Source organism: Struthio camelus, chromosome 22 (assembly GCF_040807025.1).
Source record: "Struthio camelus isolate bStrCam1 chromosome 22, bStrCam1.hap1, whole genome shotgun sequence".
Lineage (NCBI taxonomy): Eukaryota > Metazoa > Chordata > Aves > Struthioniformes > Struthionidae > Struthio > Struthio camelus.
This window is the reverse complement of record NC_090963.1, coordinates 7,238,490-7,264,823: the sequence shown is the minus strand read 5'-3', so window position 1 is coordinate 7,264,823 and position 26,334 is coordinate 7,238,490. Positions and strand designations below refer to the sequence as shown.

Sequence of the window (26,334 nt, the reverse complement as noted above, 5' to 3'; positions counted from 1 at the left end):
CTCGGTAGGTGAACGCATGGATGACTGCTCTACTGATTGCTCTGACTTTCTCCTTTTTTTCTCCTTCTTCTCTCTAGTTTTGACCTGGCTTCTGTGTCCCAAGTGCCCTAACAGCAAGGCGGTGTGTTTTGATTTAGAGGGGTTTTGCTTGCTTCCTTTGCATCAGGGCAAAAATGAATCCTGAAGTCTCAGCTTTAGCACCCTCAAATAGAACAGCGTTGTCCTCCTCCTGCGAGCTCTTATTGACGTACTGAGCAGTGGGCCTCAGTGGTAAAGGTAGGCAATGCTTCCTGGTTTGCAAGAGCTCTACTGTACAGCAAGAAACTCACCTGCTTTAGTTAGACAGACTGTACTGTATGAATTTTCTTGTGCCCTCAGAAGTTTGGGCCTGTGTCTGCACGGTACTGCAGACGTCTTTGAATGCCTGCAGGTAGATGAGCTGCATTTCCTTTGACATCACACCAAGCTAGCTTGCCCCTTGTATGTTTTTAATGTTCGTTTGGGTCCTCTAGACAGAGAAGACGATCTCTGAGGTGTTTTACAGGGTACTGCCATGTCTAATGTTTCTTAGCAGGCGCAAGCTGTCTGATACATTTAAACAAGACATGTGGATATCTCTTAATAGTGGGTTAAATGCTGGCTGAACGTCTCTCTGAATAGCTGAACACTGCTGCCAGAGGCTGCAGACTGGTTTGCACCCTAAACCAAGCCCTGCTGAAGGGCTGACTGAGGTGAGGCATGTAGAAGGTTTGGCGTTTTGGAAACTTAAATTAACAGCACATTTTCTGCCACTCACTGGTTTCCCACTCGGGAGGAACCAGAGTATGAAGCACTCTTAAAACTTTAAAGCAGTGGTTGCCCTTGCGGCTGAAGTTAGAGCTGGTGCGTTCTCAGCCTTCAAAGCCAAGAAACCACGATTCTGTTCCGCTGCCTTTGCAAAGGTCCAGGACAATACAAACCCAGACTTGGGTTAACTTTTTTTATTATTGACCGGCTGTAGCTGTTGTCACTCTCACGTTGTTGCCTTTCAGGTCCTCCAAGCACTGCCAGGACCGGCTCTGCTCTTTGTACAGCACAAGGCAGAGCTTTGATGGAAATAACCTGGCTCGGCTTTGTTCAGGCAATAGGGGTGGGCGTGTGGGGAAAATCTCACCCCCAGTCTTGTTTGGATCTCTTCCAAGGGTTGGCTTAAATGTTAAAGCAAGATACTTATCTCTCTGTTTTGATTAAATTCCGGGTCTTGGTGTTTTTATGCTAAATACTTCCTTTCTGCTTCCTTCTTGCTACCGCAGCTTCAACTGGTTTAAATTGGTATAGAGTCACTGGGTTCAGTAAAACCATGTCAAATGATATACCTGGAAAGATATTGATCTCCTAGTGCTATGCATTTGTTGCTTAGCGATACAGAATATCTCAATATCAACAGTCTTCTGTTGCTGTAGTTCAGAGCCCTGTGAAAATCCTGGGGTGGTATTGCAAATTTTAGCATTTCAAGCACTGCTTTAGAGTATCCTTGCAGTGCTGGGTATTGAGCCAGTCGGATGGTATCTGAATGTGGGCTCGGCAAGGGAGAAAGCAGCCACGGTGAACAAAAGTACAGCCTCTTCTTATAAACCAGACCAGCAGCTACAAACACACTTTAACTGCATAATGGAAAGGGCTAGAGCAAAATTAGGGCTTAACCTAATTGGCTGGACGTCTGATCTCTGTTCCTAAATGTGTTACTGACTCTTGTGACTTCCTGCAAGTCCCTTTACCCTCTGTATGCTTAAGATTCCCCATTTACAAAAACACTGGCAATGGTTTAAGACTTAATTAACATTGATGAAGAACACGACAATGCTTTGAGAATTGCTGAATAAGTGGCAAGTCTTGCCATTAATATTATCATTCCACCTTTAAGATGTCAGATTATATAAATCTAGGCAGCTGCCTTAAAGCACTGTGTGCAGATGAAAGCTCTCTAAAGGAACAAATTCTTCTTTCCTTGGTCTTGGAATAAAATGTCATAATTGCATGGGAAGATAGGACAGCTATTACTGAAAAGGAGGTATAAAAGGGTAGGCAAAAAGCTAATGCAGCACTAGGAAAAGACGACATTGGAGACGGCATTCATCCAAACTGATAATGAGACATGAAGTACCACCCAAACCAGGCTGTTGAGAGAGTCTAATAAACACTTTGACGTTAAGGGGCCTTTATGACTGCCTGACTGACGATGGGGGATGTCTGCTTAATGCCCTGTGCTCTGGCATGCAAATGTAATACCCGGGAGTCTGAGTTGATAGCACTTTATGTGCTCATGGATGCTGTTTCCTTTTTTAACCAGAGATTCTCAAAGCTGTTTAAAGGCATCAGTGGGACACCCAAAATCATTTGTTTTCTTGTTGACAGTCTTGCTGAACTGATCCGGAAACTTTGTGCCCTGAAGTTGCAAACTAAGGATTTGCTAGACTAGAGTGTTTCTGTGGAACTGTAGATCAGTGTTTCTATGGAAATTCTACAGGGTACTTTTAAGTAAATGTGTATATGATGAATGAAATTATGCTGGTGATTAAGACACCCATAAGAGAGAGGCAACAAAGTGCATTGTCCAGAAATCCTGTAATGTTTACAATTTGCTTATTTGCATTCTGTTTTCCTAAATTCCTCTTCAGAGCCTAATAAAGAACTTTTCTGGGCCCTTCTAAGGCTGCTGCTAATTGTTGCATTGCACTACAAATTGCTATGACCTATCTGCTGCATTGTGATGGTATTACTGGAACCAGAATCACTTGTGGTGCAATTATTCCTTATATAGATGCCTTAATTACAGCAGTGAGATATTACGGGGTCAATTAATTGTTGCTTATTAAGAGTTTTGAGACTCATGAATGAAGGGTGCTACATATGTGCAGAGGATGATTATTAGTTATTAACAGCAATGCTTCCAGCTACTTGCAGGGTAGAAATGATGTAGTTTCACTGTGAAATAATACATTTGCAGTCTAGTTGGATCCATGGTGTATTTCAGGTTGCAAGCCAAACTCCAAGTGTATCCTTAGGTAGTGATGCATACTCGGCCAAAGGTGGCCTGTGGGAGCAGTCCTATCAGTCTCCACTGGAACAAAAAATAACTAGAAATGCAGCAGGTTACAGAGTGGGGATGGCATGGGAGGAGGTTCCTCAGCTCCGAGTACAACTAGTGGGAGATGGATGTGTTCACAGCACTGTTGAGATGTAAGCTCTAGTTTGCTGATTTTAAGCCATGGTCACCAAATGGTGTCTGTCTCGATGTGTGTAGCCATTGTGGTTCCATTCCCTGCAGAGCTTTCTTCTTGGGCTTTTTCCTAAACATTTTCTGCATCAGCAGCAGCTACAGCCTTGCCTGTGGGCATGGACAATGTTTCTGTGCTGAAAACCGGGCTGCCTAAGCTCTGGTATTTATCCTGGCACTCAGGAGGCAGGGCTATGTCTAGATATTTTCATCACTTCTCGAAACTTAATAACTCAGTGTGTCAAATGTAAGTTGTTCAATTACTGGAACTTCTTTACTCATTTCAGAGACCTCTGTTCCCTGTGCTTTTGTTCCTTGCGCTTATTCTTTCTTGTATTATTAAAGGAGAGTATTTAGTGATGGGAGGGGAGGAGGAGAAAGACTTTCGTCCTGTTGTTGCTTCCTAAGAAAAAAAAACAAAAGTCCTCGTAAGGCTTTGTTCCGGATGTGGATGTTCAGTATTTGTCTCCATCCCAGCAGACTTACCATGGGAGTCTGTGTGAATGCTCTGCAATTCCTACAAGTGGAAGGAGTGAAACTCAAAGACAGCTGAAGTGTCTCTGCTGTCTGAACCCTGTGACAAGCCAAAGATGACTAACACTCCTAAAATCAGCTGGAAGGACCAACCCTTTCTATCTCTAGAAAGTAGTTATTAAAATGGATAACTGTAGCAGCTCTTCAGCGTTTTGACCCATCACAAAGGTGGGAATTGGGCACCTCTACAGAAACAAGGTATGATTAGAGCTGCTGTAAAACCTCCCCTGAAGCGGAGTAGCCGGGCAGCGGGACTGGCAGGGGCAGGACAGTGCCATTCGGCAAGGTGTTGAGTGCCACCAGCTCCTGCCAGCTTGCACTGAGGCGGCTGCTAAAACTGAGGGCCATTGGCTCAAGGAGGGAACCAAAGCAGCTGCCAGAGGATGGACTGGAACCCATGCAATCGCTGCGGTCTGTCCTAGCATAGAGCAATAAGCCTCGCTACAGAGACAGCTGGAGGATCCCAGCCCTAGAATAACACGGCTGCTAGCTGTCGTGCAGATACCACACTTTGTTTCTACCTGTATAGGCTGTTATCGAATTCCCTCTCACAGTGATGGTGCCTGGCTGGCTGGAAAAGCGTAGGGCTGCATGTTTCTGTTCAGGCATTGCGTGTAGTACAGCCTGAACGCCAGGGCTTCGCTCTGCATATGCAGATTGTCCGTGAGCTGCTTGCTCAGGAGCTGCTTCGCTCTGAGCGAAGTGTCCTTGCTCTGCAGCTGCTGTAGAGATGATCTTTGCATACCCAAAGGGCATGTTCAGGGCTTTTGGACACAGAGCTGCCTAGTGAAAGCTGCTGCTGGACATCCAGAAACCCTTGAAAAGTGCATATGTTCATCCGTTCTGCTCAGATAAAATTTTCTGGAAGGGAGAAAAGATCCTGGCTAGGAAATGCCGTATATCTGAGAGCGCTGCATAAAAGCATGGAATTTTGCAAGCTACTTTTTTTTTCCCACCCTTTTTGCATCATAGCCCTATGCTGCACAGTGCCTGGTTTGGGACTGAAGTGTAGCAGGAAGAATAACCAAATATCACAAAGTTTAAGAAGCATGGAAATGTTTCTGAAGGTTCCCCTCAATCAACCGGCTTTATCCTCTGAGAAGTTTTTGCCAATAGTCAGCCAAACTTTTTGCTAGTCACATGGGAAAAAGATCTGCGTCTACTTTCCAGAACAACGATTTGAGGGAGCTTAATTTTGTGAGAACTGGCTTGAGGGTATGTTTTGTTTGTTTCCAGAGAACGAAGAACCCTAAAGTTGGATACTTAACAGCACAAATCATTTTTGAAGCTGTCAAATCATTTTTGAAACTCATTTTTGAATCATTTTTGAGCAAGTCGCATCAGATAACTTCCTTGGGGAAAGTCTGTTGCTGTTTTGTGTGTGTGTGTGTGTGTGTGTGTGTGTACAGCAGCTGGCACTACAGGGATACGGTGTATGACTGGGGCATCCTAGACGTTTCTGCAAAACAGACAATCATGATAAAAATACCCCACACCTCATTAAGCAAGTCAAGGGAGACTCAAACAAGGGTCTTGTTATAACTTTCTGTATTCCGATGATACAGCCTGGTTCTGTAATAATTATTGGCAAGCAGGTAGGGAGTTCTGGCTTCAAATGCAGGACTGGGGAGGAAATCAGGGCAAATCGCATTGAAAAGCCTGTATACCTTAAACTGTTCTGCAGTGTGAAACATCACAAATGTTACAGCAGAGAGAGAGAGAAGTACGTTTGTCTTGGTTGTTGCTACAGCCCAGAAATGCAAACATTTCCTGTGCTGCAATTGTTTTTACTCAAAAGAAGTATTCTCCTTTCTGTGCTCCAGCTTTCTTGGGCTCTGATCCCCTGTCAGCCGAGGTAACCTGCTAAGCAGAGGCACAGGGAGAGTGGCTGGGTGCCGATCTTTGCGCGTGAAAGACTATTTCATTAAATCTTTCTGGACAGTATGTTTCAATTTCTGTTGCTCCAGGGGATCTGGAATCTAAGCCAGTCAGTAAAACAGGCCTCCTGCTCTCAGAGGTGCCAGAAGTGCTCTGCCTGTCTGCTGAGTGGAAATGATACAATTATGGCCAAGTTTTGTGTTCCAGGCTTCAGCCCACATTATTAATTTTCCCACTGACATGCCGTTCAGAAAGACGGCTAAGATAACAATCCCATTGGGCAAGATGCTCTGTGGGTCCTGTGAGACACCAAAAGAGCACATATCTGCAAAGGGCATGACAGAAAAGTGAATTATTATTCTACAGATGAGTTATGACATAGTGACTTACAAAAGATCATATATAAAATTACAGTATCTGGTTTAGTATCTCACCCTTAAAACTGTTATTTTTTTCCTAGTATTGGCTCCTGCTCACTGGATTGAAGTGATGGTAAAACCACCTGCAGCTCTGCTGGCAGTCTCAGTATGAGAGAGGTCCTGTTTACAAGGTGTTGCCGTAGCCCATTGCCTTCCTCCTGCCCAGTCCTCCCCCTTCCTGTCTCTTTCTTTTCTCTGCTTAGTCAGCAGCATCTACAACTGAGATTCAAAGCAAGGATGAAAGCAAACAGCCCTAAAAATGCTGAGTTCTCAAAATACTTCACCCCATCATTCAAGCACCCAGGGACAGAGGCACAACCAGCATCTTCCTAGTAGCAGACTTTAATCTCCTTCTCAAGACAGACACATGTAAAAGGGAAAATAATTTACAAGCATCAGTGCTAAAAATAAAAAGCTGAGACGAAAGGATACCTTATTGACCCTAACATAGTCAGCATACAGAACAAAGAGGCAAAAAGCAACGACAGAGGTTTTTCTTTCCCTTCCCTGAATATAATATTTTCTTAAAAGCTTTGCTAAGTCAGCCTAGCGTATTAACCTTTTGGGAGGGGAATGTAACCTGCCACTTGCTCATTGTGTCTCCTTCCGAGAGCTTTCTCCCTTTGCCCCTAGGTTAATATCTCTTAGTTTTGTGCCCCTGGATAGAGACAGTTTTGTCAGCCCAGTTACAGCCAGCTGAGAATATGCTGCAAGTAATGGCTTCTGGTACCATTTTCTCCAGGAATCCCCTTGGCTTTCCCTGTGATAATACCATACAGCTCCTATTATTTTACTTTCTGTTAGCTTTTCCAGTCCCCTTTGACTGAGCCCTGTGCAGTCTGGCAGAATAATTTCAGGTCAGCAGAGGTGCTCGGGAGACGTCTACAAAAATAGCACAGACGCCCTCCCTGTCTTGCATCCTAGCCGAAAGGAACAAAAAAAGGCTGCTAGACTTTTGTCCCTCTCATCTTCTGCATTTGCAGTAGGGAATACCCTCTGCAGGACCTGACAGGAGGAGGCTATATGGTCATGAACATGCAGATTAAAGGGCTCAGAGCGGCCCTTCCTCTCCTCGATGCCCCGGGCTGTGCTGTGATGCTTCCACCACGCTAGGAGCTATCGCAGTGTCTCGGGCTGCGGAGAGGACTAATGCTGCACGCCTGGGAACTGGCTTCCCGGGCTGGTTTAGTGTCTGTAGCCAGACATGGGGTACTGAAATGAATTAAGCTCCGTTGATTTGTTCCTCATGAGAATCTTGCTCGCTACAGAGAAGGTAAAAGGACCCAGTTAATGTCAATTTAATCTCCAAACTTCTTGTGCGTTTTTAGACTGCCACTTTCCTTCTTTCCCGTAACAGTTCCCCCATTTCCCGTAGTCATTTAATTTTAATTGAGGACTCAGGTCGTTTGTACAAGTAATAGAATACTCTCCAGTGGAGGGGAGCATATCAAAGAAAAACAAAACAGTGATGTGGGTTTGGGGGGGAGGGGGTTGCTTTTGTTTCACGACTGGTTGAGGCATCAAGTTTTTCTGATTTTGCCTTTGCTTCTGCTGCCTTTCACTCTGCAAGGTCGCGGCTGTCTGTGAATGGCCAACTGATGTGTGAAGAGGACTTCCTCGTCTCTCTTGACTTGGATGTGAACTTGCCTTTGGTGTATCCTAGCTAAATAGGATAAAAGAATCCATATTCAGCACATAGCACCTACAGGTCAAGCCAGAATAAGCCCTAGGAAAAAAAACCCAACAACTCCTGCTTTGGAATTCAGTGTTGTTTCTTACTTTCCTGGCTGCTTGGAGGGCTGAAGCTTCTACAGATCTAGTTAGAAAAGACACTACTAAATCTGATTGATCTAATCCTGTTTCTTTAAACAGGCTTCAGGTTTTCAACACACGATCTTGGGGGTCCTAAACAAAGCTAAGGCAGCATTCCCTCCATTTCACAACTGAGGAAGCTGAGACACAGAAAGAGTAAATGACTTATTCAAGATCACGTAATGAGAGCTGTGAGGATCAAGAAGAACAACAAGATGTCCTGATTTTGAGCCAATTGATGCAATCCTAAATTCACAGTATTTCCCATAACTGCTTGTCCCGGTATGGGAAGTCCAGTCTGTTTGACTTTATTAGCAGGGTGTTTGACTTAGGAGCTGGTGCACAAAATAGCACCTATTAGTCTCTGTTTTATGGAAAACCCTTATAACTCCATATTTATTTTTATCCTGACTTGGGCAGAGCAATTGAAATTATTAGCCACTTAAGCAGAACAGAGAGTAAAAAAAAGAGAGAAGGAAAATATTTCATTTAAATGATTCCTACTGAAATGAAATGCTTTGCTTAATTCAAAATTAATCTTGGCCTGTGTAAGCTGTATGGTGCCTGCTAGGAAACGTAGTTTAACTGCTTCGTGTTCCTAGTCTCATTAGAGGACTCAGCTCTCTCTCAACACTGTCACGTGTGCTATGCCATGGCTATCTGACCCTCACGGGTGCCAGGTACATCCAGACTGATTTCCCTTAGATATTTTTGTGCATGGGCAGAGACTTAATCACCTGCATGTTTTGTTGCAATCCATTTTTTAGAGGGAGAAGACTAGCAAGGGAAGATGGGAGGAGAAAATGCCAAAAAATATTTGATCATTTTCTACATAGGAGCTTTTTCACAAGGAAGATGAATCTCTCTCAGGGAGATCCTGTGGATCTCTGGGAATACCAGGGAGCACTTTTCGTAAGGACAGAAGCTTATTTCACTGCTTCCCATGTGTTTGGCCAGGACCTGTGAGGGCCTCTGCTCTGGAGCACCACGAGCAGAGAGGACGTGAGACCGTGACACATGGCTTAGAGTGCTATAAACCAGCCCCTGCTCTGGGGCTCTGGAAAAGGGGAGAGAGACTGTCAGAAATGGAGAGAAGGCAGGCGTGCAAGTAAGAAAGGAGTGGGCTGAAATGGTGGGAGAGGATAACAAGGGAAGAGGGCAAGAAAAATATGCGAGTGTGAGAGGTTCAAAGACATTCCTCTCCTCCTTTGGCCTCCTGTGCCTGTGCTGGCTCAGCCAGTGCTGAGGCCGTGAAGACCTCTCTTAATCTGCATTTCCTTTTCCTCTTTCACTGGGAATGGAAGAGTCATGTGTAAGTGACCCTGCACTCCCCCTCTTTCCCTCTCCACTTCCTTTCCCAGCGGCGTCTCTCTGGGATATGCAGCCATCTGGCTGTTTATTGCAGCGTGAGCTGAACTCTTAGATGTATCCTTTGGAATCTGGTCCTGGTTTTCAGATTTCTCTGTCCCTTCTTTGCATTTTTCTATATGTCTGATTTGCTCCCTTTGAGCAGCTCTTGCATCAGTGCACTCTGTCCTCGTGTATCCCCTGTACTTTCGTGTTCCCTCCCCTCCCCAAAACTTCTCAACGTTCCTGTTTGGTTTCTAGTATTTTTATTCCATTTTTCTCATGTTTCACTGCTTCCTGTTAGCACAGGGAGCACCAAAACTATCCGCCCCACTCTGAAACAGTTGGCTGAGCATAGGCATCAGCCTCCCTCCTGCTCTAATCCCATCCCTCCTGGGTCAAGGCACTGACCTCAGAGGCATTGCTGGAGGCGGAAAGGGAAGATGCAAACGATTCCAGAGGAAGTTCAGCCTTGAAGTTCAGCGCTGGGGATAACGAGCGAGACTCCTTAGCCTCTCTCCCTTTGCGCTACGAGGAAAATGCACGCTACAGTCTGCTTAACTCCTTCACTTCCAGCAGCTAGCGAGGATGCTGGTAATAGGGAAACGAAAAGGAGCATTTTGCATGAAAAGCCCACCTGTTCTGTATTTATAAGGGGGCATGAGGTACCAAGAATGTAGCAGCAAAGTAGAAATCTGTCCTGGGTCCATTCATACTCCTCTCCTCTTCCAGGATATGTTAGAAGTTAATGTTAACCATGCAGCTGCTGCAAAATTTATTGATGGACTTCCCTGCAAAGAATGAATTGATGCTATTGGAATGAAATCTGCACTTGTGTCTGGTGGGGAGATAAATGGGGAATATTAGGGGGCTATTGTTCTAGGCTCTTTGAGTAATTCAGACCTCTTCCTTTTTATTTCGTTCGTCTTGCTTTAACAGTGAATTTCCCATCGTCGTTTGCTTGTGCTGGACACCAACAGGGCAGTGCTTCAGGTGAAGCCGATGCTTTGTGGACCCTCACAAGAGTTATATGTGACCATTAGCATGCAGGGACGGTGTGCTGGGATCTGTGTCCATGAGGTTGAATGGCCACTGACAGCTTCACAGTGGCAAAGGATATGGGCCCCGAATAATTAAGCAACTGTGTCTTGCTGCTGCTCATGACAGCTTCCAGATGCTGCTGTAAATGATTCCTGCTGCGTTCCTTCAAACTTGTTGGCTGCGAGCGCCCAGGCATTGGCGAGGCAAGAGCTACGTCCCATTACAGGGATGCATGTAACAAAACATCTCCCTCTGATTTCCCATGCATTTAGGTGGTGGGGATCATATCATGTCAGCATCATTCAGAAGTGTACCCAAATGGCAAAGACTTCTACATGTCCCTCCAGTGAGCATGTCCTTTCCAGAGCTCACAGATGTGCGCTGCTGTGCAGCTGACCAGGGCACAAAGTGTTCTCTGTATATTGCCTGGAAAACCGTTTTCTTCCTTATGCGCAATTACTGTCAGAGCCCACTGTCTCCCAGAGTGGGAGATGGCAGCGGGAGACACACAAGCCTAAAGACACCTTTGCAATTATCTCCTCTATACAGCCCTGGGCAGGGAGTTTCTCTTGGTGATTCTTAGGTACGGCCTGATACTTCCCCCTGCTGTTCCCAGCCTGCCTGACACTGGGCCTCAGTCCTGCCGTCGCAGCTCCCGTTGACACCTGCTGAACGTTTTAGGGCTCCGGAGCTAAGCTCGCTCCCTTGCACGACGCAACTGTTGACAGAGCGGAGAAGGATGCTGGAGGTGGGACGGTGGTTTAGCCATCCCACCTGAGCAATGAGACTCACGAATATTGTCGAACAGGAGAATGACTTTTAATGGAGATGGTGGGCTTGTTGTCCCATGTGAGCTTTTCGGTGTGGGGAGGGCACTCAAAAGACAGAGGGGTTCAGCTCTGGGAACCCACAACTCGGGAGCCAGAAGGCCTTTCTAGTGCTGACTGCAGGCGCTGCTCTCAGTTTGCCCGTCTTTAAGATACTAGCACCTTGCCAACTACCTCCCAGGGCTGGGTTTTAAGAGACTGATGTGCCAAACTCTGCATGTTTGATTTTTTAAGATATTAGTTACTGCACTCAATCCCAATGTTATTAAAGGCCTTTTTTTTCCTTCCCAGCATAGACACTTCTAGGTTGAGATCGGTTTTTATTTTAGTGTTTTTGAAGTAAAAAACATAATCATACAATTACAGGAGAAAAGGGGAAGGAAGAAAACTAACAGGAGAAGAACGTAGTGTTAATTGTGTTCATTCAGGCCCCTTCTGTGCACTCTCCAAACCATCTTGTATGAAACGGGCAGACAGTTTTACTAGGCGCGTGGAGGCTAAGAGCATTGCCTCTGACACTCGCAGGGGGCACAGGAGCAGCTGGGGTAGGAAAGGTGTTACCCTGTGGGGGGGATGCCCCCACAGAAACAGAATAAAATCAAACTGTAAAATCTTGGTGAAAGGGACTGTTTTTATTACATGGTTATTCAGTATCTAGCACAAGTATCTCTCTGATCCCAGCTGGGTGCCATCCTAGTAAATTAACTGTTGTTTCCCAAAATAAAAGTAGCTGTAATAGTAATAACAGGAGGATAGAAAAGATAGACAAGTGAGAGATAGAAGAGGCCACGCAGTGATGATTTTGCCTATTCTAGTACAGGTGTTCAGCCTGAATCCTTCAGACAAACTCAGGGACATCTTGCTCTTTTATTTTCTTAGGTTTCCTTGGCTTTGAATAACGCTCTTGACTCACGTTGCAGCACTAAGAGGTTTCGCTTGTTTGCTGGCTCTGAGGCTCCGCTCTGAAGGGTTGCCATCTGGTGGTCTTCTGTTGGAAAGCCGCAGCTACAGCAAGGGACGAAGGGGCACTTGGCAACACTCGCTTTACCTGTGCACATGGCCCGATCCGTGTTCGCTCTGGGGCACGCACTGGCGGGGCAGAAGCGCCTTTGCTAACTCCAGGCCAGCCAGGCTGGGAAGGGAAGCTGGATGTTTTAGAGTGGCTTTTCCGTGATGAGTGTGCTTTTTAGAGCTGATTAATCCTTGCTCTGTGTGTGTGTGCACATGTAAGAATTTGCAAAATGACAACTTATTTTTTTAAACACTCTAAGAAATGCACAGGAAATGAAGTATCTCAAAAGCAAAATAATTAGTAAAAGCTGTAACAGTAGAAATCAAATGCCAAGCAGTCTCATTAAATCAACACTTAGAAACTAAAGCTGAATACATTCAAATGAGAAATAAAGCTTTTCTTTTGTAGTGCCACATCTCAGGAGATGGGTGAATTCTCTGTTCCCTGATGCCATCAAATCAAGACTGTGCAGATGTTTTTCTGAAGATGCTGTTGCACCCCCAAATTACAAACCAGAGCAGTTCAAGGACATCTGGCTTGAGCCATCAGGATGACTTTACAGTACGTGCTTTGATTCTGTGAACGTGTAGCTATCGCTTGGTAGGGAGGGCAACTCTAGCAGTGAGAAGAGAAGGTTGGGCTGGGGGTCAGAATAGCTGGGTTGTACTTCTGTCCCTGGGACAAAGTGGAGTGTAATTATATGAGACAGGATAGCCCTGTCTATGTACATTGGAGTTGAAACATAATTATATTGGTGCAATACGAGAGTTCAATTTCTACGATGATAAAGTTGGCTATGAAGGTGTAATTTTTTGCTGCAAATGCACTGCTACAAATGGACATGGTCCACACAAAGTGTAAATCAGACTGTGCCCATCCACCGTTTTACCATGGTTATGGGAAACTAATTTAACAATCACATTTTGACTTGAAGCAGAGGAACTGTGCGTGGACTGAGATGGAGCAAAGTCTTCTAGGTTCTCTTTCTGGGACACGTGGAGGTGATTCATGAGCCCATTACTGTCTGTGATTAAGACCTATCCTTGGAAAGTATATGATGAGAACAAGCCTTTGATATGCAAGGAAACAAATAAAAGACTCGTAGTGACTTAGGGACAAAAGAAAGGAGAGAACGGGAATTAGACAAGATACTTTCTATAACAGTCATGAAAGACTCATCCTAGACTCATTTCCCATTCTCTTTTTCCCTCATTTTATATGGCAAGCAACAAAGTCTGTATCTAACACCATGCTACTATAAGCCTGCTGCACCATATGTGCTTTAATAACTTCTTTGAGCAAAGGGATGTGGACATTGCTTCTAATTTTATTTGGTCCAGCTTGTGAACCTGCCCTTGGCTTGTCAAAGGAAGAGGGGGAGAAGCTCTGTTTAGATGAGTGGAGATCCTGCAGTGAAGGTCCTGGACTACAACACAAGACATCTATTTGTATTTGGAGTGTTGTCCTGAAAAATCACTTTTTCCCTAGATAAGTCTCATTGCTCATCGTTGCCTCCTTTTCCCCCCTCATGTAAAAATGGGGAGAATGATACTGTTGTGCGGTCTGTGACAGCGAAGCCAGTGGCAACTCGTAGCGCGCCCAGATTCTACAGTGATATGCTCAAAGAAAAGCCAACCAGTAAACAAAGTGATGAATAGTACAGGCCAATATAAACCATTTCTTGGAAGTGGTACAGCACAGTTTTAATGACTCATGGTCTCATGCAGTGTAAAACAATACCATAGTTTCTGATAGAACAATAGCTTTGTATTGCATCATGCATCTAGGGCTCACAGACATAAGCACAAGACAGACAGTTTTATGTTTTGTACATGTATGCTTTGCAGCCTTCTGCCCTTTTGCTTCATAAAGATTTAGGTTTTTTTTTTTAATTCCAACTTCCCAGCAAAACCTGTGTTTCTTCCTGAAGATTAGTAATTAGATCCTGTGGCAGCACTTAAGATATTTTGATGATGGGTCCTTTAAAAGCATCTTAGATTAGATAGTCAGATAGGAATGCATGATAATAAAATGAGCAGACAAGGCCATGTGCCGAGTTACTCGTTATCACTTCAATCCATTTTGAGTTGTATGAACATGCTAACACTAAAAAGGGAAAAAAGTAAAGTGGTCTCCTTAAAAGAATCAAAGAATCCTTTTTTTTTTTTTTTTTTTGCTCTTCATAATTGATTCTATACCTACATCACTGCAAAAAGAATCAGAGAAGAAAGGATGAGGAATGTGTCATTCTATCCTCACTCAACTTTTGCTGGCTTCCTTTAAAAAAATTAAGGCAACTTTGAAAGGGTACAACAATGCTCTGAAAGTCTAAATTAGATTCTAATGAAACCTTGTTATTAATGGGCCCTGCATGAAATATCAGGTCTGACAGTACTAAGTCAGGCTACGTTACAGGCTGACTACAAGTCAGGCTGACTTGAATTGGCACTCTGCTACCTCCAAACCCAGGACTGGGCATTTGCAGAGGGGAACCTGATCCCCGAAAGGCACTGCGGGAGGCCATTCACAGTTATGATTAGAAATGTCCCAGGAATGCGTGGGGAAGGAGTGTACGGTCTGCCTCAGATAGTGGCAGCATGGTCTCTAGCTCTCTCAGAAGTGGCCAGATGTTATTGTCTTTTTTTCCCAGTACTTTTGATTCGATAAGGTCATCTTTTCCATGTGCTCAATAGTAACAGCTCATTCACTCAAGTCTGGCTGCAGAGGAGCTGGGAGAGGGGAACATCTGACTTGACTCTCTGCTGTGGGATTCTGGCAGCGTTTGCTGCCATTCTCCAACACTGGCACGCAACAGCACCCACCCCGGGGTAAGCACCTCCTAGTAACTTTTCAGCCTCATACCCAATTTTCCACTCCCCTCTATTCCTAGGCTCTGCCCCAGCCCCTGGCAAGGCTTTTCTTTCTAAAGAATCTCTACAAGAGTCTTCACTTGCTCTTCCCGGGGTAGTGATAAAAGTTTTGAGATCAGTGTACAAAGAGACGTAACACCTCTGCAGTGCCAATGTCATTGCTAGGGTTAGGTTAGACAGCAAGGTACTGGTTGAATTTATTTCCCTTGGCTATTTGAAAGTTATTTGCAGATAGGCTTCCTCCGCCCCTGCCCCAGCATGCAAATTTTGTGGTTTGCCTGACATACTTAGCTGTGAGCTTTATTCACACGGGTCACTAGTCTAGCCTTTGACTAATTGAATATCCCAACCTACTTTAAAACAGGACTTGCAACTGAACATTTTGCCAGAAGAGGGAACTGTAGCTCCATCTCCCAACAGCTGCTCAAGCACAACTGGCAGATACATACTTATTAAAAGCTTTGGATTAAGTCAGTCCTTCACCTCTTTCTCCCGAGGCAGCTGCTGGGAAGAACCTTCTGTAAGATTTCAAAGGGATTAAATATTCTATTAGATCCGTTTTGCCAAAACCCAACCATCTAAGTCATATCAGGTCTAAAAGCACTTTAACACTCATTTAAATTCATGAAGTTTTTATTATCGATGCTGTTTGAAGGAAGAATGTTGTGCCTTTTTAATAAGTCTTTTGTGTTTTAGTTTCTCAGCAGCCAGGTTAGAGTTAACCAACAAAAATGCAGTTATATTTCTAACAGCATGACTCCAGAAACTGGCACTTCAAGAACACCACCAACATTGCTAGTCTTGCAATGAATTATTAGAGCACTTGAGACCTCAGATGTGTTTGGCCACCTGGAGAAACTATTGGGTGAGGTTCTCTAGAGGGCTTCTTCAGATAGTCCTGTTCTGAAAACACCCCTGCACAGTTAGAAATCCTATTGCTTCTACTTCCTCCCTCAAGGCTTCCCTTAAGTTTCATTTGCTGGCTTCCCTCAAGTTTCATTTGCTAAGTCCTGCATCAAATTAGTATATACAGTAGGTTAACAGTGAAGGAAGTGGGTAAGTGTAACAGCCCACAGGAGCAAAGAGGATCTCCCTGATCTTGCGATAGCAGAGGTCTGGGGTCAGGGGCAAGGAAGCGAAGCTGGCAAAGCCTAGAATTAAGATCAAGAGAAGATACCAGCCAGCGCAGGGCTGGGAAGAACTGCGTAGCTGAGCATGAAGGGCCAGAAACAGTGCAAATCCATGGGCACAGACTCCTCAGGCAAAGGAAAGAATTGCATGAACTGGGAAATGACTTATGCAATGCTTTGGGAGCTCCAGTTCAAACAAGCTAAGCAAGCTGGACAGTTTGTGTTTCAGCATTTCCAGAGGCCCCACTGTTCTGAGCGTTTGCCTCCATTGCACAGGAAGAGGGCTTTGGTAACAGCCTTTCCATACATTTTCTCTATTCCAGCCCCAGCAGGCAATCTCACCATTGCCACATTTTGGTGGCAGGGACCAAGATGCAGGCCCCGCATGCAAGGTTGCTTCTATTCAGCTGTACATACAGTGCTCCGAAGAGCTGCCTAAGCAGAGAGCAGCAAGTACGGAAAAAGGCAGGGGTGTGATGCAACTTTCCTGGGGCCACAGAGCAGATAGGTGGAAGAGCCAGGAACTGCATCTGTCTCCTGAAATGGAGAGTTGTTTGCAGATGGCACCGTGCCTTCCCAGGGTTCAGCAGTGATTACTTATTAATTGTTCAATTTAGCAGCAGATCCATTATCTGTATCTCTCCATTTCTACTTCTCCCTCCCATCTCTCCACCTAGGATCTCAAGCCACAACAGATTCTGCATCTCTTTGTTGGGGAAAGAGAAATCTTCAGAGACTCACAGCCTTAAATGTAATGGAAACATTTGTTAATGAATGAGCCCTCCTTATATGCGTTACAAGGAAACGCTTAATTGACAGTGGCCACCGGATAACAGGGTTTAATTAATAAATCTAGGTGGCGTCATCTATACCACAGGAAGGGATTACAAGGGTTAATGTGTCTGTCTGTTGGACTTTTATGGAAGAGCTTTGTTGCCTGTCTTTTAACATGAATAGCCCGCCAGTCTGTGACCAAACACTTGCAGAAGGGAGAGTCAATTGGTTACAAAAACACAGCAGCCCTGTCTGAATGTTTGACCATGGGCTGGATGGCATCCGAGGCTGAAGCAGACCAAGGGGAGATTTGTTTCCTTGCCTCTTTAGCCAGCATCTGGGTTTCTATGGTGCTATCTATTCCAACCACACACACACCACCCTGTGTTTGGTAAACAGGCTCTTCTCAAACTTAGCATTTTAATGAGTAGTTCATTAGCACCTCCGACAGGCTGCCAGCACCAGCCACAACACCAGCAAGCTTCAGCAGTGGGATGTGCAAAGGCGGGATTCTCAGCTGCTGGATATTGACACCTCTACTGAAAAAAATCAGTAAAGCTGTGCTGACCTACCTCTCCTAATGCTGTGGCTCCATGTTCAAGGGGAAGCAAGGATATGGAGATCTCACGGAGGCCTGCCACTGAGGACAGATTGCTATTATTCTGGCCTGCGAGCTGCTCTTCAAGTTTGCAGTGCAGCGTGAAAAGGTCAGAGTCCAGGACTCCTGATAAAACACAGTCTGTCCTTTGATAACATAGTTGTCATCCTCCTCTATTTACATGTTTAGAACAGTTATAAGTAAAAATTTTAAGGCTGAGACCATTTCTTTCGGTTTGTAAAGCACAGTAAGGTCATGTCCGCAAATACCACCAGCCCAGGAACACTTCATCTTTACCAGCTCTGCAGATGGCCTAGCTGCTAGTAACCAAGTCCTCAGGAGTCCACTGTGCAGGAGACAAAGCAGCAGCTGACAACATGCCTCTTTGCCCAAGAGACCTATTTCTCCTAGTGCAAGTTGGCTAAGCCCTGCAGAAGCTAGCAGAACCAGCCTGATTTATACCAGCCCATGATCTGGGCTGCATTTCTACTGTTACTTTGTGTGCAAAGTGTGACAGCTGGACACTAGATGAACAAAACCCCTCTCTGCTTGAAGTAATGCCTCATATCAAGTGAGCTCTTTGGAACATGGAGATGTTTGTACTCAAACACAGGAGCATCGTGTAGCAATGTGGCCATACCAGTTCTGCTTACAGTCAGGCACAGAAAACCCTTTAACCTGTTCTTCACCTTCACCAACAACCATAGGAAGCTTACCAACACATCATCAACAAGTCCCTATCCTTCTACCTGACCTGGGAGTCTCATTGTCATGCTGTTGCTGTATATAAAAAAATCACATCAGAACTTTAGAGGATCAGCTTTTCACGTGGATACTGCTCTAAGCCCAGAGCAGGCCCTTACTGTTAACCTATTATTTATCCTGGTTCAACCAAGAGAACAGTTGGACCCTGCAAATCTAATTAGCTGTAATTATTCTCAAGCTTTGCCTCATCTGGATCACAAGACAGATCTTTATCTAGTATCAGTTTAGTCCCATTGCAGACAATTAAACAGGATTAATCATTGTTACACTGAATCCTGTTCACAATTGTGATCTGGAAGACCATGGGAGTTTTCCCACTCATACCTGCAGACACATAGCAGCCAGATGTCTTGCTAACTGCAATTAGCAAATGGAAAATAGTCCACCTTTGTAGTGGAGAGAAAGTGTGCTGGTAGCATGCCAGAGAGAGCTTCGACTGGCCAATACAGGGCACAGAAGCAACACAAGAACATGGCACAGGCCAGTTCCCATTGTTAGTACTGTAACTGTGTCAGTATCAGCCAAGCCAGAGACAGCATAGGTACATAAGTATGTGCCAAGACCTCTCCTCCAAGGAGTGGACAGTTACCCCCAAAGCCACATTTTACTCTACAAGTGAGACCTCAAGGAAAATAGCAAAACTGTTCCTCATAACTTCCACACCTCAACTGCACTCCACAGCCAAAGTTTGCTATGCTTGTTAGTACCTTAAAATATGCCCTAGAGTTTTGGAATTGGCCGCACATCAGATGCATTGGTGAGGGCATTACACCAAGACAGAAGTGTCTGCTAGTTTAGCATCAAGCCTTCTGGCTAGTAAATACCTAGTGATGCTCTCATCATTCCACCCCATCCTTCTGCCCTAGCTCCCATCCACATCCAGCCCTGCACCTTTTCTGCAACTATCACAATAGAGGTGCTGTATGCTTTTGTTTCACGTTATCTCCTAGTCTATTGTACTATATAGGGGGAAGACAGCCTACCTGTCCTTTTAGGAGCAGGATGTCTCTTACTATAAAAGACAGTTTGAAAGAAGCTGTTTCCCTAAATATCATTAACAGGCCATGAAGTGATAATAATGCATTAGAGAAGCCTGCTTTAGTGTGAGAAGTTCTGGTGTCACAGCCTGTTCTCTAGTTGCAGCTGAAACACTTCTTCCTGTTCCCTTAATAGAAAAGGCTTTTATAAAACTTGACACTTCTTTCATACACCAACATACTTATTTCTCTTTTCCTGGACTTTTGTTACTCCTTCCTAGGCTTTAGGGCTGTAACTGCAGCAAGTAACCAATTTCTTTAGAGGGAAAAGCACCAAATAGGATATAGAGGGAAGTGAAGACCCTAAGAGGTCTCAGGCACAAGGGTCCCAGACTCTTTTCTTAGTTAAGAAAAGACACTGTTACCTACAAGAGGGATCTATAGCTGATGGAAGTAAGTCTTTATGAGTTAGCAGTATCTCCAAAACTTTAGAAGACATAAAATTTCTTTGAAGTCCAGAATAACAAGGAGCTCTATATACTAAAGAGAGCTACAATAGTATGCCCTTGCCAGCTATAAGATCTCCGATGTTCTTTCCAGCACTTTTCACATCTAGCATTAGGCAATCATAGTCTAGATTGACTCTTTTTGCATTAACCTTACTTATTTTAGTAGCTAGATTTTTTTCAATAAAGTAGGAGATTAATACTGAGTTATTGCAGAACAACCAAAGATCATAACTATTACAAGTCCCTTGGGGGGGGGGGGCTGCCTTGTCCCCTTTTTATATCACAGAAAGCACTTAGCACAATGATCCCTGATTAGTGCTTGCAGGTGGGAATGGGATGGGGGGGGGGGGTAGACACCCTTCCTTTTTTTATAAGTGGGAAGAGGCAGCCTGTGTTTTTTTTTTCTTTTTTTTTTTTCTTCAGGGTGCCTGAAAGAGTACTCTTTTTCCTTCGCCTTCTTTGTGGCTGAGGGGGAGGTTTTTAGCTTTTGCAGGTAAGTAGCAAGACAAAACAAGGAATAGCTGAGAGCAAACACTGAATGGGAAGGTCTTACTGAGGGGAAAAAAGGTGCTGCCCCAACTGTAGCAAGGTAATAAAAAGAAAATAATGGGAAGTTAGGAGTCAGCTATGAAGTGTTTCTAAAGCAAAGCATTGGTGTAAGGAGCAGGAATGCCTATGGAGTAAGAAGAAACATTAACAACAGGTTGGTAGTAAAGGGGTAAGCAATGGGAAGGCAGGTGACACAAGTGAGCTTCCACATAGTCTAGAGAGTCTTCTCTTCTGTGATTAAAAATACTCTTCAACTGCTACTGTCTATAGCAAGCTGGCGAAATTTAACTACCTTAGGAAATCTTTGAAGTAGGTGCCAATAGGTCATTGCTTGTGAGCAGTCCTTGCTTGCAAACAGGATTAGTTGAGATCTGTGCTGTGTGAGCTAAGACTTGAATGAATGATACTGCCCTGTGATCAGGTGGCAGTTAATACCAGGCCTGAGGCTTCTAGAAGTGGAAAAGTCCCTAGCAGTAGGCACAGCATGAAGATGCTAAAGCCTATCAGAATACTATGGAGAAAAGGGCTGTTGAGAGTATTTCTGAGAGAGCTGGCCATAGGCAGAGGTAATGAGGATAGGCAGAACAGCTCAGGGTTAAGCATAAAGTTGAGGTTGTGGCCGGGGAGCAAAATAGGACATCTGAGTCAAGGTTCTTGATATTCCTTAAATGCGAGGGGCTTGGAACTATGTACCAGTTGTTTGATGTATTACTCCCCCACTTACATTGATAACACTGCAAAAGCTCTGTGGCTTACCCAATGGCACCAGGGTCTTAACAGCTATGTGCATTTTAATATCCTAGTTATACTGAATGGCAATTGAGTTACGTCTGATTTCTCACTGTTCCTCATGGATACGAGCTGTTGTGTCTGAACCTTTGGTGGGGGACAGGGCTTGTGCCCACACAGAGCAGGGATAATACAAAAAGCTCTGTCTGGAAACATGTTGCAGCAAACAAGGGAAACGAGGCAGAGCCAGTTACGGTAGAGGTGAGTGGTGGTAGAACCTGATTGATTGCAGCCTGCTGTGAGTGTCTTGGCTGTTGTTAAGCAATTCTGTGTGTGACAGATTTGCTTCTTCCAGAATTGCATTGGTGCAGGCAGGTCGCTCTTCAGGGCCAAGTCACTTAGTCCGAGGCCACTCTGAAGGAGGCCACTGAAGGATTCAGTGTTGTAAGAGGTTTTGACTGAGCTGGGGCTGATGAATTTGAGTGTACTGCAGGTAGCTCAAGCTATTTGGTCTGAGTTACCCACTAGAGTGCTCCTGAACCTCAGCTGAGTGCCATTTCCTAGCTGGTGTTAAAATACCCGGTTGCCTGCAACTCAGACACCGAATCTCATTGGGAAGGGCGTTGTCCTTCAGCTCTGGCCAGGAAACGGATTCTTGAGCTGTTCCCCAGGTAGGGACCTTAAGCAGACTTTCTGGCTGGTCTAAAAAGGGCACTGGAAATCATAGATAGCTGGATTAGGGCCTTTTAATAGGCAGGAGGCCCTCCTCTGTGTCTGAGGCAACCAGCCCCTGCCTTGGCTGGCTTCCATGCATACAGCAAGCCCTTTGACTGTGAGCAGGCTACCTCAGGAGGAGAAGTGCTGCACTATAAATTTGGCCAAGACCTCTGAAAGGGGTTTTTCACTTTAACTGAGGTTTTACTCTTTTTGTTTAGAAGAAACAACTCTATTTATAGATATAATCAAGTTCCTCCTGCTGGAAATCTCCACCTTTCCCTTAGCATTAGGCAACAAAAGTCTCAGCCTTACCTGTGAACCCTAAGGACCCAGCAGTAAATTCTGGTGTGCTTTGTTATTTATCCCAGAGCTCCTGTCTCTCCTTCTTTGCCCTTGTATAAATTTGGTGCGATTCTGTCTATGCCAGTGGATTGCAGCAGCAAGGCACCTGGGTAAGTGCGGAGTGAGACCTGGGCTTTTCTACTGCACTGCCATAGCTGGGCTCCTTGCAGATAATTCCTCTGTGTGTGCAGCTGCCCAGGAGGGGAAGCCTGTGCTGTCAGTGCAGGGCTTGCAGCGCCTGGGCTTTCTCCAGGGATGGTGGACTTGATTTCTTTGGCATGGCTGTGCTGAGATCCATCGGCAGGTTTGGATTTGGGGTCCTGTGGAGCCCAGAACGAAGAAGCCTCTCTAAAAGCCAGTTACAGAGATCAGCGCTTGATGGCATCAATAACTCCCTCCGGGCTTCTTGCAGGCTGAGATAGTGGCAGATTGTCAAAATTACTTAATGTCCTGGAACACCACCCATTCCACTATGAATAGGCTCCTTGTGTACAACCCACATGATCATAGTGTTTTTCTGGTGTCTCTATGGAGACTGGAGACATACTTCTGCTCTATTGGTTTGGGATCTTTTTTCTTCTCTGCTTTCAGGTAAATCATCTTGTAGGAGAAAAGAAAAAAGCGAACAAACAGATATAATCCTTGTGAATAATGGATTAAGCATCAGTCGCGGAACACCAAAACATCCTGATCCTTTCTGTAGAGGGAGTTGAAGTATCTTGATTTTTCTTTTTTTAACACCCTACCACCCAGCTTGGCAGAGATCTAGCAAGCCTTGTGCAAAAAATAATAGGCCTTAGGCAGAGCTGGATGAAGCAGTCTGCATTCAGATGTGGATCCCCATCTAAATTAGGCTAGAGCATGGATTAAAGGGTGAAGCTGTGTTAGATTTGGTAAGCCTTCCACGCCAAAAATCAGGGGAGCTTTTTTAAGATCTTCCAATCCCAAACACTGTCGCTGTCATGAGATCAGATGCTTCCCCTTACTGTTGGCTCCGACCCCATCTGGAAAGGCGAATTAAATGAGATTTTCATTGCCTTGGCCGTGTTAATATAGGTCTCAGTTTTCACTGGAATCCTAGAGAGGACAGTGATGGAGGTAAAACAATGAGGAAGAGAAAAATATTCAGGTTGGATTCCTAGTAGGAATGAATGCATGGGGAAAACACTACTCATTATCCCATTAATATCTGGGATGAGTACTAGGGACTGGGCACATCTCTTGTCCAAACCAGACCCTCAGATGCTGTGCTTGGGACAGTAGCAGGAACAGTTGCTTTCTGTGATATTCTCCAGCATTTTTTTTTTGCTTCCTCAGCGGTGGGCTTGTCCTAAAGCCGCTCCACAGCGAGTCCCGTTGGTGTGTTTTACTGCTCAGGATGACAATGCTCCTTTGCATTCCTGGTTGCCGCTCCCAAACTCCTTAGCCCTAATTTACAAGTTGGATTCTAGGCTCTTAGCTATAGCAAGAAAAAACAAATCCCCACTTGCTGAAAGATGGCATATGTTTCTTGGCATAAAGTCAGGTGTACATGGTATCTATAAAACACCCAGAAAACCAGAGCCACCCCATAAATGTCTCTCTAAACGCCTTTAGTTCTGCTGGTGAGTCTGTCTCAGGATTCATAATGATTTATTCTATCCAGTTGGGCATGTTCTTTGGTGCCCTGAACAGTGGCAAGGCAACGCCCACAGTGAGCTCAGGCAAACCACTCCAGCCACCTCTGCCACCACTAATGGCACAACCTGGTTTGGTTTTGGTAGCAGCAGGGCCTAGGGAAGGAGAAGCTGTTCAGGTGTTGTGTGCCCCTGCAAAGAGGTGACCAGGGAAAATAGCAGTAGGCTCTGTCTTGCAGCCCCGAGATCATGGGAGGAAAATACTGGGGTTTAGATTGTGCTCTCTACCTGGAGAGTGCATGGCGTTGAGGGAGAAGGTCTTTCTCCCATCCTGAGAGTTAGCAGAGGCAGTTCCTGCTGCCATTTCCCTGCATGTAGAATGGGGACCATATCCAGTTTTGTAAGGCACTTGAAAATTGGGATGTGATGAATTCTTTCCAGCTTGTGCATTCTGAGGCTGCTACCAGCACTGATTAAAAAAATAAAAATAAAAATCAACTTTAGTACTTTAAAACAGAGCATTATAACTTATCTCACTTGAGGTAAGTACTGTTATGCTCGACTCCTAGATTAAATTGGCTCTGAGCAAGGAAGATTAAACCTGGGGCCTGTGGCAGAGCAAAAAATGAAGCAAAGTAGTCCCGATTCATGGTTTAACTCATTAATTGTAGTGAAGAAAGTAAGTGAAGCCTCAGTTTCTGCTGACCATATAAAGGGCCTCTTTGTAGCATTTCTGCCATAAACCCAGGTCTATCGAATGGACAGGTGCTGTCCTGCTGCCTCCTACCCCCACGTTGCCTTCAGCAGCTCAACCTGCTAGTGAGCCAGGCTGGTGTGGACCGCACTAATGTGGCAGCTCTGCAGTGAGGCAGGGGGAGGAGGAGGAGAATTGGTCTGGCTCGGAGTGAGGTCTGACACTCAGGCTGCAGGCAGATTTAAAGGTGACAGGAGAAGTAATGTAATTGTGGGAGTTCAGGACAGGCTGCCTAGCTTGGGAGCTGGGGGAAAAAATCCAGTGAAACAGCTGGACTTGGAGCAATCCCATTCTGCAGTCGCTTAGGCATGGAGTGAAATTTGCTTGTAAAGATAAGCTGGAAGCACCAGCCTCTCTGAAGGCAACGGAGCGCATGAGCACATGCAACTACCTCTCTGCTTTGCAATTTCGATTACATAGCCCACTCCAGTGCCCAGCAGTATCATCTTGCCCCCCTGCAAAGGGGCCAAGGTGAAGTTCAGAGTCAACAAATAATTCAATTTCTCTTCCCTCCTGTGGCGGGATCCTGCTTTTACAGACTCCTTCCAGGAGGTGGAGGAGAGAGACCCTGCTCAGAGGTGTCTCTGACTGTCTCTCTGTGTTTCTTTCAGGGGAATGCAGAGGACTAAGGGGCTCACTGGGTTTACCTAATTGTGTGTGTGCATGGGGGAGATTTTACACCCTCCTGGTTTTAAAAAGAGCCTCCTGGGCATTGGCCATTTGCTCTGGCATTGGGCAGACGGTAAAAACCCTCTCGTGCGAGATGGATGCTGAGATCTTTTACTCAGACGTTCATGCTTTGAGACCCTTAATGCTGGGAGGACATAGCCTCTAGATGCACTTGCTCCCTTGAGCAAAACCTGCCTCCCTCTTTCTAGCTACGCTTTTTTTTCCCCCTTCATTTTAGATCAGGTATCAAGCCCAGTATCATGCTGAAAAAGGCATATGCTTAAGATCAGACTGCTGGTGTTTAAAGGGATTGGTTATGTCTGTATGTATCTATGTTTTCAAAGCGGGTTGGATTTCATTTGAAAAGAGTTTTCCAGTGACGAAATGTGGCAACATCAGGGGCTTGAGAAAGATACCTCTGCCCTTTGGATCAGGAAGAAGGAATTCATAACAAGACCCAATGTATTTTAAGGCTTAGGCAATTTTTTGACACAATGGGCAGATGTTAAAGAAAAGGGAGGGGGCTGCATTTTTAATTCTTCTTGAATGTCAGTCCTGTGGTGACCTGAAAATCCTCCAGACAGAATTCATCTCCTTAAGCCGCCGATCCCAGCGTGCCAGGCGCTGTACAAATGCAGAAAGAAGTCGCAGCCAGCTAACCCTGCCCAGAGCACAGCCAGAGATTTGGGTACTACCTAAATAAGAACAGCCAGTGATACTGCAGTGGCTTAGTTCCTGGGCCCTTAATCACCACCTTATGGTACTGCTTGTGCTGGGACAAAACAAGTCCACTCAGTGGTGCTTAGTCACAGTCCCTGGTGCACCGCACCAGAGCGGTTCAGAACTGCATGCAAAGTGTTGCCTGGTAGTACCAGGGCTGGGATTAAAATTTGTTCGGAAGGCCTCCTGCTGTATCTTTTCTGACCGCTTCTCCAAGCGACGGGATGTGATTGCCCTCCTGGAGGATCGACTTTCCCCCCTCGGAAGGAGGGCTGAACTCCCTGCTCTTAATCATTAACAACCTGTTGCTGACTGACAAGCTTAGAGCGGTGCTAATTTCCACCCCGATTCCAATACTGGCTTTCCACAAACAGAATTTGCGCTTCAGATGGTGAATTGCAGGATCGTGTCCGTCAACTGCCTTGAGCCTCTTTGGTCTGCCGAACCTTTCCTGACATGCCTTTTGCTTTCTGCCCTCTGATACGGCCC

General features: G+C 45.1%; 1 protein-coding gene across 11 annotated transcripts in view; it reads left to right on the top strand.

Moving 5' to 3' along the window:
- The window catches only part of BARX2 (BARX homeobox 2), a 79,047-nt gene that overhangs the window by 13,212 nt on the left and 39,501 nt on the right, over positions 1-26,334 (top strand). For 4 of the 11 annotated variants that reach the window (XR_011135875.1, XR_694935.2, XR_011135878.1 and 1 more), the window contains exon 5: positions 78-2,690. The gene's annotated coding sequence lies outside the window, so the exon portion shown is untranslated. Of the gene's footprint in view, positions 1-77; positions 2,691-11,993; positions 14,244-14,819; positions 16,377-26,334 lie in introns of those variants that run through there. The other 7 variants (XR_011135882.1, XR_011135881.1, XR_011135877.1 and 4 more) reach the window with 7 other exon arrangements.